We start from the raw sequence: 12,655 nt of genomic DNA on the forward strand, positions 1-12,655 counted from the left end.
GATTCAAGTGGAGACAATGACAGTCAAGGAGGGAAGATGCGTTTGTGTGTGCTCTCGCCTCTCGAAGCCTCTCACATGGTCTTTGGTGTTTTTTTTGCCCCCAACGTCTCCTCCCAGGCAGCCCGGCAATGGTTATGGTTAAGGTTAGGGTTAGTTGCCTGGTAGGCGCCATTGGAGGCAAAAAACACCATCGAGCCTCTCACATCTCTCCGGGTTTCACATCAGAAGGGTTTCCCAGCTGTTTGGCTGTACCCAGTGGCAAAGGTAAAAGTGTGTTTAAGTATGCGAGTGTGGAGTAAGGGCAATACCTGAATACATACAGTATCATACGTAGCTTGAAGAGAGAGCATGTGAAACTGAGGAGACAGATGCAACAGTGTGAATTTCCCCATTGTGGGATGAATCTTGAATCAAACTATTGGGGGTCAGGGTGCTGTAACGGGCACTAACTACTGCTACACCAACCCCTGAGAGTGACATACTCCGACTGAGAGCCAGAGCTAAATGCATCAACAAAAGCTAGTCTATATCGACGACGTTTTATATCCGGGATTGTTCATATGCCACCGGATGTCCCTCATTTTCGGCCGGATGTCCGTCGTTGTCACCTTCCTCTTTCTTTGTGTTGGCGTTCTAAACTCTGGTGGATTTCTGAGGACTATGGTTAACTGCTCCTCAGATCTCTGCAGGGTAAATCCAGACAGCTAGCTAGACTATCTGTCCAATCTGAGTTTTCTGTTGCACGACTAAAACAAATTTTGAACGTAGACATGTTCCACCAAAACAAGTTCCTTCCAGAGGCTAATATGCAGAGGCACCGTGGCTCCGTCCGGCGCTTAGCACCTCCCAAGACAATTGTGATTGGTTTAAAGAAATACCAATAAACCAGAGCATGTTTTTCTCGCATCCAGGAATTCTGTGTGGACTAGCCAGACCCTCCTGCGCTGCGCAGTGGAGGATGGTCCTCAAACTATAAGTTATAATGATTTCTGTGAACTAATGACTTTTGGTATAGTGCCTCCACTAGGTTACAATTCAGGTCACAGTTTCCCCTTGGAACCAGTTCTGTCCTTTAGCTACTTTATATCAACGATCAATGTCCAGACTGCAGGCTAAAGTGACCCAAATCCGATTTTTTTTTTGTGCAGCGCCCTTAGATCTATTTAATGCTAAATTTGACACAATTTAAATCACCTTCAACATTGAGGGGGCCCTTCATATGATATATTACTGGGTAAAGAGGTTATAAAAAATTGGGCTGAGATGTGTTAGGGGCATAAACATTTACAAGCGTAATGTTCTGATTCTGCAGAAGGCCATAAACTGTTATGAATCTCCCCTCGTGGTCTGTGTGTACATTTGACAGTTTAAAGGCTATATATATAGATATATATCTATATATATATAGATATAGATATAGATATATATATATAGATAGAGATAGATTATATATATATATAGAGAGAGAGATATATACATATATATATATATATAGATAGATAGATAGATATATATATAAAGATATATATATTTTTTTTTTTAAATTAAGATCTTTACATCTTTACTACCCTGTTTACCTGCAGAGGAGAAGACCTGGCCCACCCATTGTTGTTTTATTTTTTTCCACTGTTCAGAATTTAAGTGGGTCTCCTGTAACAAAGCAATATCATATTCAAGGGATTTAAGATGGCTCTTATCTTTTAACAGGTTTCTGGATGCTGTTTACATTCAAATTCACCACAAAACGTGTTAAAAGTAACCAAAAGTTCTGAAAACCCTTCCTTGGTGAGGCATCTACAGAAGCCAGATGAGTGCTTATATTATGCTCATTTTCAGGTTCATAATTGGAGGTTATATCAGAATAGGTTTACATGGTTTAATTTTCAGAAAACACCATATATTTGTTGTACTGCACATTGCTGCAGCTCCTGTTTTCACCCTGTGTGTTGAGCTCTCTGTTTTAGCTACAGAGTGAGACATCTCACTTTTGTACCATCTTTGTTGGGAGTCGCAGATGTGCAGTAGCTAGGTAAGGACTACTAGCCAGTCAGAAGGCATGCCATGAGGTCGTGCCACGCTAGCAGCTAGGAGAGCATTATAATATGTATTACAAAGTGAGGCACATTCGTCACGGAAGTAAAGGCTGGACTACAATAGAGCTGTTTGGAGCAGTTTGTGAACAGTGTTTTCTGTTGGAGATGGTAAGTCCCTTAGGGGTGGACTTTGGGCTTTTTCACTTTGTAAACCTATAACATTCACAAAAAGATATATAACACAATAAAGGAAAGGGAAAAAGCCAAAAAGCATAATATGAGCACTTTAAGAAAAAATGCCACAAAAAAGATCAAAACACTCCCAGCTTGTTGCTGCATGACCCCACAATGATAACATTAGTTTGACAAATGAAGACGTAAAGATAAGAGAAGGTGACATGCAGTCCACTGTTATGAATTACACATCTAAGGCAAATTTCATATCCCTGCAAGACTTCTGTCGGCCCTGCACACAGTGGAGCTCTCCGTGGTCCTGATCCTGTGGCTGTCAGCCGCTATAGAGCTCAACAGTGACCACCCACTTTTTTTAACAGCTCTGGTTCCAGAAGTGTTTTTCTCCATTCAATTGTTCATTGACGTTTCAAAAATTGCTGCAGTGCCCCAGTGTACAGCGAGCAGGAATCTTCCTACTGGAGAGGGCGTGAATGGTATTTCCATTTACACCTCTGGGCCACATGGCAGTGCATGATGTAAGACTGATGATGACGTTAATCACACTTCTGTTTAAGGCGAGATTCAAATCGTGGCACATTATTTACAATACTATTCCAATATGACATAATGGCTTCAGCGTGTGGTCAAAATCACACTAACCAGGTACATAAACTTCTGCTGGACACTAGTGGGGAAAACATACACTTATGGGCATCATCAACTGGTTGGTCTAAGTCACATATTTCAAACTCAAGGCTCCCAGGCCAAATCCGGCCCCTCTTAGATTTTGATCTGGCCCGCATATCACTTTAGGTTCACAATATATTTTGGCCCACTCAGTTTTTCCGACGTTTTTGTCGCTTTTTCCGAAGTTTTTGTCACTTTTTCCTACCTTATGGGTACTTTTTTTCTATGATGGCTGAGGAACAGTTTTGCTGACTGTTTTAGGGCTTTATGTGGACCAAACTGTAAGTGAGAAGATTTTATAAGACATGCAATAACACAGTCAAAGATATTTGACTTTTTCGATTAAATAAAAGCATGTAAATGAACGACACATGTCAGGCTCCGGATGTGATTCTGTTTTTTTGCCAGTGTGGCCCTGAGTTTGACACTCGTGGTCTAAGTGATAGTCAATGCAGACAGCGAGTCGTCTTTCTTTTTAACATTTAATTCATACATTTATCCCATTTCAAAAATACCATTTTCAAACTAAGTGTTTTCTAATGCAGTGATTACTAACCAGGGTTACTTTTACCCCAGGGGGTACTTCTGCTGTTGCCAGGGGGTACATGGAAAGATTGTATCCAACTACCAAAATTTGAATTTTGAAAATTGTGATTTGATAAATAAACAATATATCCACATATTAACATTAAGTCAACTGTAACACCTCAACACTACATGCTGCAGTTATGTAAGATAAAACTAGTCAGTAAGCGAGCACAGAACAGGTAGCTAAAAGTAATGGCTTAACAGTTCAAATGATTAGTTATAAGTATACAGTACATGTTTGCAATTGTTTGCTAAAAGCAATGTTAGTGGATAAATTGTCAAATATTCAGCTTCATTCTAGGTAGTAGTAACCTAGTAGGCTAGTAGTCTGATTGCTGATCAAACCAACCTTAATATTTATCAATTTCATTCAATTGTACGAAAGACTTAACTATATCCACTTTGATATGGAAAATACATTGGGAATCGGTATAGGGGTACGTGTGTTCATCTGACATGGCTGTGGGGGTACCTCAGACCAAAAAGGTTGGGAACTACTGTTCTAATGTACACAGTTGGAAAATGCAATAAATGGGATCTTTTTTTTATCAACAAGAGCAGATGATGGTTTATGAAGTAAATTAGATGTAAATAATCTAGTATTACAATACTTATGAAGCCAATATTTCAAGTAATGCCAACCTTACGCCAAATGACTTTTCAAACGATTCCACTGTCGCAGACTAATTTCCAATATCTGAATGAAATCATGAGAGTCTTTCTAGAGTTGGGGCACTCTGTAGTCTCCATCGTAAGGTCATAAAACTCGGTCCCAGTCAGTCTTTTTCCCGCCTTGATGATCCGACAAAATCAAACAAAAAAAAAATATTATCGTAAGTTTTAAGCCTTGATAGTGAAGTTAAATCATGTGACCATTGTCAACAACCAATGGGTGCGTCCCCTCCAGCACCGAACAGGAAGCAGCAAACAGCTGGAGCCAGTGTTGTTTATGGTTGCTATGGCGCCGTGCTAAGCTAAACGCTAAAGAGGGAAAGTTGCCGTTTTCAATCCTTCTGAAGCGAGTCATCCAACGGGAGTTTTACAGGCAGATAAATTCAGACCCCCGGTACTGGAGACATTCATCTGCATGTACGGCAGAACAGAAAATCTGCTAACTTTCCCTTAAGTTACCAGCTAACGCTAGCAGTAGCTAGCTAGCTTGGTTATATTTTTCAAAACAAATCTAGTTGTAGTCTTGCTATGTGTGACCCTGCAAGATCCCCAGTCTTTACATATTATGACAGTCTTTAACGTTAGATGTGGGATGGTGTCACACTTTAGTCTTTTCAAAGTATGGTAGGCATACAAGTAAAAATTTCAAGTAAGTAGTCTAATGTTACAGAACATCAGGCCAATTCTTTTCATTTTCATTGAAGACAAACGTAACAATAGAGGAAATATCTTTTTTTATGGTAAGCTTTCTTTTTAAACTATTACAAATAGAGTTTAATGTTTTTGAAACAACTTCAACACTGGTGAAAACTTAAACAATTGTGTAGTATTAAAAGGAAACTCCACTAATTTTACACCTCCAAGTGTCACGGCTGGTTATGCAGGGCAACAGCAGAGATGTTCACAAGACATTTCTTTTGCCACGAGTCCAAGTCAAGTCTCAAGTCTCTGGCCATCTGATCTGTCCCTAACACTGTATTGTTAAATCTTATGAATTCAAAGCATGTCCTGTAGCTACCATCCATACAGTACAGTATCACAATCAGTTGTAGGAGAACTTTATGGGGTCTACTTAACACATCCCTCTAGCCCTCTGACCTGGTGAAATATTAACCTAAGTCTGTCATAGAATATGGATACAACTATAAAGATACCTGTTCCCAGCATTAGCACAGCACTTTGTGATGGTTAGCTTGTTACCTGTGACAATATATGCTAAATGTAACGTCTCTTTCACTCAAAAAAATCAAGAGAATAGTGGCAGCGCAACACCAGTTACAGAACAACATGCATCTCAGTGTCAGTCCAGATTACGCACAATAAGCAGTTTGAACTCACTGATGAAGTGAAGTGTGAATTGTGAAGTGTTAGTAGGCTCAGTGAAACTGAGTCCAGCGCGAGGGAGATCCGACTCAGAGGAGGAGAGGTTAGTGAGGCCAGCGTGACAGTGGATCTGCTGCGCCACGCATGGATGAAATAATGAAATAGTAAATAGGACTACAGTAACAGAATTATGTGCAGAATTAAGACAATCAAGACGGCCCAGTGTTTGGTGGACCGGGTACAACTTGTTCACTAAATAGCCTACAAATCAACCACGGGATCAATTACGCATCACATGAGTTTGCCCACCCGACTGCGTTTGTTCCTGGGGAGATGGATCCGTGCGTCCCGCCTCCTGTGTGCATGTAGCTGTTCCACTGTTTACAAAGTTATTGAAAGCAAAACTAATGACAAAAGGCACAACTCCGAGAGGACTTGGTGTCGCCATCGTCAATGCATTTTTTGATATGTGAGTGCGCGCACATAGGCATAGTGCATGCGTTATGTTGCACATTATGGCAAAGGGCACGGGACATGCAGCTCGTCATACGTTTCCCCAACGTATATGCGCCAATAAAAGAAAATAGAAATACATGAATGAATTTAGATTTAAAAAGCAATAATTGCATTAAAAACAGGTTGTTGACGAGTCTCGAAGCTCGAGTCCGAGTCAAGTCTGAAATCTTTTGGGTCGAGTCGCAAGTCAAGTCTGAAGTCTGCTGTTTGTGCGACTCGAGTCCGAGTCTCAGATTGGAGTCCTCATCTCTGGGCAACAGGCAGGCAGGTAAGAGGCAACAGAAAACTGCATGATCTCTGGTTCTGCTGCGTCAATTCAGATTTTTGTTAAATAACAAATGTGTTGCCAGACTGTTGCTTTTTGGCTTGAGGGTCAAGTTCCATTTTTTCTCTCTTTACAAATGTTTAGCTTCCCTAGCCAAGGAAAGTCCATGCACCTACTTTTATTAACTGCTTATATTCACTAAATATACACACTAGTGATTGAGAAGGTTATTACTTGGTCAAACTCAAAGCTGCCCTTAGGCATAATGCTAATTAAGCAGCTGCTTAGGTGCCACCACTGTGGTTCACTTCTTTTCTAGAATTTACGTATTTTTCTTTTTTCTTTTTTTCAATGTTTTTTATACCCTGAACAGGTTAAGTGTATAGCAATGGATGGACATTTTAACAAGTTACAAATTTTTTTTTTCTCTCAGTGATTTCAATTGCAGTGCAAAAACACTCTGTGGCAATCATTTGCAGCTTGCTACATGAGTAGTCTATATCCACGACATTCCACTTCTGGGATTGCTCCGGAGTTTGAAAAGTTGGAGAAATTGACTGATCATGTCTCTCCCACATAGACTGGTGAATCACGGAATTCTCTACAGTCCCTGAATGCTTTTCTATAACCTGTAAAAAAAAAAAATAATAATAAAAAAAATAACCTGTGTCTATTTATTCTTAACATTTCCTCTTTGTGTGGTAAGTGTAGGTGGTACCACAGACCTGACACAACATCTAATTGACGCTGTTTGACTCCAGAAGAGGGGGCTGATGGGTGAACATTTCTATTCAGAGGAACCCCCTCAGTTTTGAACACAGTAAAGGCAGATCCTGGCAGGAAATTGGGCAATTTTGCCTTCAAAATAAAAGCATTCCCAGGGGGGGGGGGGAGGAAAGCCTCTGTTTATTGAATGTTGTTTCAATATTGTTTTTCCAGTACTTCTGTGATGTACAACAGAAACAAAGGCTGTGCCATAGAAGTAGTTACATTTAAATATTTCAGAAAGACCAAACTTAAAAGTTATTACAAGAGCAGATATGATAGTTTCAACTTGTATCCACCATAGGATAGGTTTAATGCAGAAAGATAAATAGGCCTATCGCACCACTAAATGTATTTTCGACTGCATACACATCTACTCTTAATTTTCAGATTGACAGGCTTTAAAAAAATAATAAAAATGATTAAAAAAACAGAAAAGCAAAAAAAAAATAGTCATATATATATATATATATTTTTTTTTTTACATTAAATAGGAATTTGTTCTTCCTTTAAAAGTATGTCTCTGAATGGTGTTTGTATGAATGTGATTGATGATTGATTGGAAAGTGATATTATTCTCCTTTTCAGATCGAGACGATCGTTGCAGCGCTTCCCCCAGTATATGCTTTTATTTTGAAAGATGTAGCTGGAAGTCATTTTGGTACGACTTTACTCTCTTGACAGTAGCGCGAGCCCCGGGCTTCCAAATAAGGAGTCCGGCTGTTGCTGCGCGCGGACACACAGACCGACAAGGACGCTCCAGAGCCGCGAGCTGGGGACGGCGGTTCCCGAGATGCGCGCGAGCCCCCTTTGATGTGCCGCTCCGTTAAACCTTTCATTTCAACATTCACCTCGAAGACTGTGTAACCCGGACAAGAACATTTGGAGAATAACTTTTTGAGACAAATCTCAGAATTACTGGAATAACAAACACAACAACTACTGTGGGAAAAAAAGGAGTTCCCCTTCGTAAATTAAGGAGCAGCGGAGGACGTTTCATTTGGGAACAATGTAAGAAAATAGCTGTCGGTAAATACATTCGGGATTTTCTGAACCTATTTTACGCACTGGGAGCACAGTCGGAACTAAAGGACATTCACAACTCCTCTCTGAGTTTTTCCTGCTTCTTTATCCCAATCATTTTGCCCAGTATAAGACGACATTTCCGTTTATAACAATGCGTTTTGTGGACTTATCCTAGGACTTATCCCCAGGCTTTTTTTGGAATTGGTGAATGCCCCGTGAACGCACCGATCTTTGACCACTGACAGTATGCATCAAAGGGACTGCTAACTTACCCTACTCAAGGTAAATTCTCATTTTTCTTTTGGAATAATTTATATTCATTAGTATTGACCTCTTATTGACACAATGCTCACCTTCAAGTTTACTGTACACACATGCCATCACGACAGCACGGTTTGTCTAGTTTTTGTCTAGCTCTGCGTTTTGTTTTGGTGAGATACGTGATAGATTTTGTCATCGTTCTTGGGCGGTTTGGGTCCAAATTAGCACAAAAAAAGAGACTGACATCAATTTAGACAGGCTACATTTTTCTGGATATTCAGCCTGGTTGCTGTGGTCCCCCTTATAATGTGGTCTGCGTTTAGTCAGGTTGGGGAGTAGCACTACATTTCCAAGTCTCACACATCCAACCGGTGTGTTCTCAGGGACTCGCACCGCTGGTAGAGAGTTGCTGTCTGGGCTACAGCCCGTAGGATGGACGGTGGCACGTTTCTCTGGGGATACAGTGTTGCCTACTGTAACTTCGTTTGAAAAAAAAACCAAACATGTAATTTAACGAGGCTTTGCTCATTCGCAAATGTTAAATGCCAGCTTGGACGTAATTTAAGACATTTTTAGAACGCCTAAGCGCAACTCTTAAAATCGGCGTGCATGAAACACACCCAGCGGTATTTAATTCTGTAAACATAGGGTGTCCATTTTAACTTTTTTAATTGCTTCCCTAGAAACATTTGTAACGTTTTAATTTCAGTCAAAGCGTTTTTTTGCATTTAGCCTCCATACGTGATTTTAAAAAGAAAATACCAGCTGATATGCAACTCGTTGAATGGCTTTTCAAAGCGGTGTGTAGGTTTGCCAGTAAGCAGTGCTGCATTAAAAAAAAAAAAAAAAAAGCAATATTTTATGAATTGACTTTGACGTTCGGGTTCTCCATCCAAGAGAAAGCGTTGCGCCTGGTCCATCACTTCTAGGAGTTTGATATATTTGAATGATCTCAAGTCTTGGTATTATTCTTAGCCTGTGTTAGTCCCCCCCCCTCCCCTAACGGAGTGATGAGTTGTAGGGAAAGAAAAGAAAAACAACCTTTGTATCCTTCAGTACCTTTTGTGTTCCCTTTTGGCCTCATAGCCTTTAATTGTCACCTTACACAAACTGTAAAGCTGGATATAATGTATACAGAAAATCTTGCATGTGTTTTTACCTGCTAAAATGCATTAATACTGTGCTCAAGTCACGTCTTGGTAATACATGGTGATAATGCAGGGCGAATGTATGCCCAGTGATGCGTATGGGAGAAACCAGAGGCACGTAGCTGATTTCTTTGCAGTGGAGTTTAGGCAGATGAATGCTTTGCACCTTTTTGCTGTGGCGCACTTTCAGTCAGCCTGGTATCACTCACTGATGGCCAGCAGTCTTATTCGCCTCAAAATGTTGTCATTCACTGTCCTCCTCTGGCGCAAGGAGCCTCCCTCATCTCTCCTTGTGCTGCAGTAGGACTCAAAATGTCCAATTTATGACACGCTGCATGTGCAGAGGATGCACACAAAAAAAGAGATGAAAATGAGACAGACAGGGTAGGTTGCTGTTTTTGAGAAACTTTTCAAACTGTATTTTTGTTGGATTTCGCGTAAGGCTTATTTTAAGATATATATTTTTTCTACTTCTGTGTGTTTTCCTTGTTTGGTTGACAGGATGATAAAATATCCTGGTAATAATTCAGTTCAACTGAATTTTTCAAGTCATCAGATTATACTATTGGGGGCTAGAGCTGGGCCATGTGGAAAAAAAATCAAATATCACGATATGTTTTTTACCAAATACCTCAATATCAATATTTTGGCGTTATTGTAGGGTTGACCATTGGTGCTTTCACAAACTATTTACACAATGATTTTTTTGATAGTCACCAATAATGTGGAAACAATGACTAAGGGGTAACGGCAAATAATAGAACATCTAGTAAGTCAGGTAATGACATCACGTTACTGTAATGCAGCCTTTAAAACCAGGAAAATACAACACTTGTGTCATATCACGATATTACGTTATCCAAAATCTAAGACGATATCTAGCCTCATATATTGATATAATATCAATATTTTGCCCAGCCCTATTGGGGGCGCTATAAAAAACACATAAGCCCATCCCTTGTATAAAGCAGATTACATTTCCATTAGTTTGTGTGCTGGACTGATCACTGTTGACTTACAGCAGCATACTGTTTTTACTGTCTTAGGGGACGGAGCTGAAAATGCAGAGGCACTGTATATTTTCAGGAAAACGTTTGTATTTCAGCAGGTTAGGACATGGTGTTTTAAAGTGCCCTTGCCATGTTGATACCTAGCGGGGCTGGGAGATGTGGCGATAATCTTCTCTCCCGATATCGGCCATTTCATGTCTCCATAACGTTATGTATCACGATATAGCAAGTCTTCTGGTGATGCAGTAGTCTGTATGAAAAAAGTACTGATTATGTTCTCATTTTATTAAGCACTTTAGTGCAAAATGAACTTATAGTGCGAGGATCAGAATGTGAAGCGTTTTCCAGGTAACGCAAATATTGCCGTAACGCAGTTCAGCTGCTGGTTTTCAAACCTTTGCGATAGAAACTATAAGGAAAATATACGATTAGTGGTGCAACGATGAATCGATTAATCGATTAGTTGTCAACTATTAAATTAATCGCCAACTATTTTGATAATCGATTAATCGTTTGAGTCATTTTTTTATAAAAAAAGATAAGATTTCTCTGATTCCAGCTTGTTAAATGTGAATATCTTCTAGTTTCTTCTCTCCTTTGTGACAGTAAACTGAATATCTGACATTTGAGGACGTCATCTTGGGCTTTGGGAAACACTGATCCACATTTTTCACCATGTTTTGACATTTTTATAGATCAAACAACTAATCGATTAATCGAGAAAATAATCGACAGATTAATCGACTATGAAAATAATCGTTAGTTGCAGCCCTATATACGATAGACATTTCTTAAATTGTTTTGACAATATATATATATATATATATATATATCATGATTTGGCCCAACCCTAATAATACTTAGTGTCCCTGGGTTTATCTACTGCTAAATCCCACCCTTTTCTCCTCTTTACTGGTGCATCTTCCACTACGGGGTGTATGTAAAAACTCCGTAACCGTCAGAGAAAAACCTGCAGGAATACCTCTGACCCATGTCAATGCAGCTTCTGATGCCTGCAAAAACAACAAAAATGTTTGCACAGTTGTGGTCCAGTAGTTTGAAAATATTTGTATTTGTATGTCAATATTAATATTTCATATTTTCAAATCAAGGCCCTATTATACTAAACACATGGAACCACAAAGACATAGCGGGGGCCCCCTAACCCTAACACAGATATTGACGGTGTTTTCCATGATGTTTTGCTTCAAGAAAAATGCATTTTTGCCATAAAGACTGCTTTTATGACAGCACATGCATTTCGGGGACTGTGCCAGGTTCAGGGTCCTAGAACCCCCCCCCCCCCCACACACACACACACACCCTTAACCTCCCAGGTACAAGTATTAGCAGTCCCCTGTTTTATCCGCAAGAAAGAGAGCAGATAACATACATAGTCCCAACAGTAGTTGCCCTGACAGGCACGACTGGCTTGGAGTCACAGGGATGAGGCAAGCCGGCAACACAACACAGGCCTTTTCAGAGCCATTCATGCATGTTTCCTTAACCTAGATGTCCTCCTTTGTTTCTGCATCTGACATCCTCCCGCTGCTTTGGAAAATACCCGCGCCGCACTCGCCTCCCCTCCATCCTCTCATCCCTCTGATCACTCCCTTCCAAACAAGGCTGCAGTGTCCAAGGCTGTGTGCTATTAGAGCACCTCATATCTGAATTTGTGACATCAGAGGGAGGAAGAGGAGACAGTGAGAGGCGAGGGGGGGGGACAGAGGGAGTCATTGAAAGTGGGGAGATGAATAGATGGGTGACGTGGAGACAGTCAGCGGGATGATAGAAGAATGATTAAAGGCGAGATAGAGAGGGACTGTAGACACAGGGCTGTGTGACATAGACAGACAGTGCTATTCTGCTGCGTCCGAACTCCAAAGATCGCTTTGTGTGGGACACACACCATGCTTTGGATTAAATACACAGCAGTCAGTCAGCACAGACAGGATAGTCACATACACACACACACACACACACACACACACACACAGTAGGGCTGCACAATATCTAATTTTTTTTATCATCATTGCAATATCAATTGGCGCAATAAACACATCGCAAAGGCTGCGAAAGACACTCCGAGATTTTTTGTATTAGTTGAAAGAAAATATCAACAGAAAACTACAACTTTAAAATGTAACTATCATTTTTTTTTTGTTAGTGGTGCCTTTTATATTCAAT

General features: G+C 40.2%; 1 protein-coding gene across 10 annotated transcripts in view; it reads left to right on the forward strand.

Annotated features, from left to right (window-relative positions):
* The first annotated feature begins 7,733 nt into the window (after positions 1–7,733).
* The window catches only part of adgrb1a (adhesion G protein-coupled receptor B1a), a 209,386-nt gene continuing 204,464 nt past the window's right edge, over positions 7,734–12,655 (forward strand). For 5 of the 10 annotated variants that reach the window (XM_031322626.2, XM_031322624.2, XM_031322627.2 and 2 more), the window contains exon 1: positions 7,736–8,331. The gene's annotated coding sequence lies outside the window, so the exon portion shown is untranslated. Of the gene's footprint in view, positions 8,332–12,655 lie in introns of all 10 variants that reach the window. The other 5 variants (XM_031322622.2, XM_036005911.1, XM_031322623.2 and 2 more) reach the window with 2 other exon arrangements.

The sequence above is a fragment of the Sander lucioperca genome, chromosome 10 (genome assembly GCF_008315115.2).
Source record: "Sander lucioperca isolate FBNREF2018 chromosome 10, SLUC_FBN_1.2, whole genome shotgun sequence".
Lineage (NCBI taxonomy): Eukaryota > Metazoa > Chordata > Actinopteri > Perciformes > Percidae > Sander > Sander lucioperca.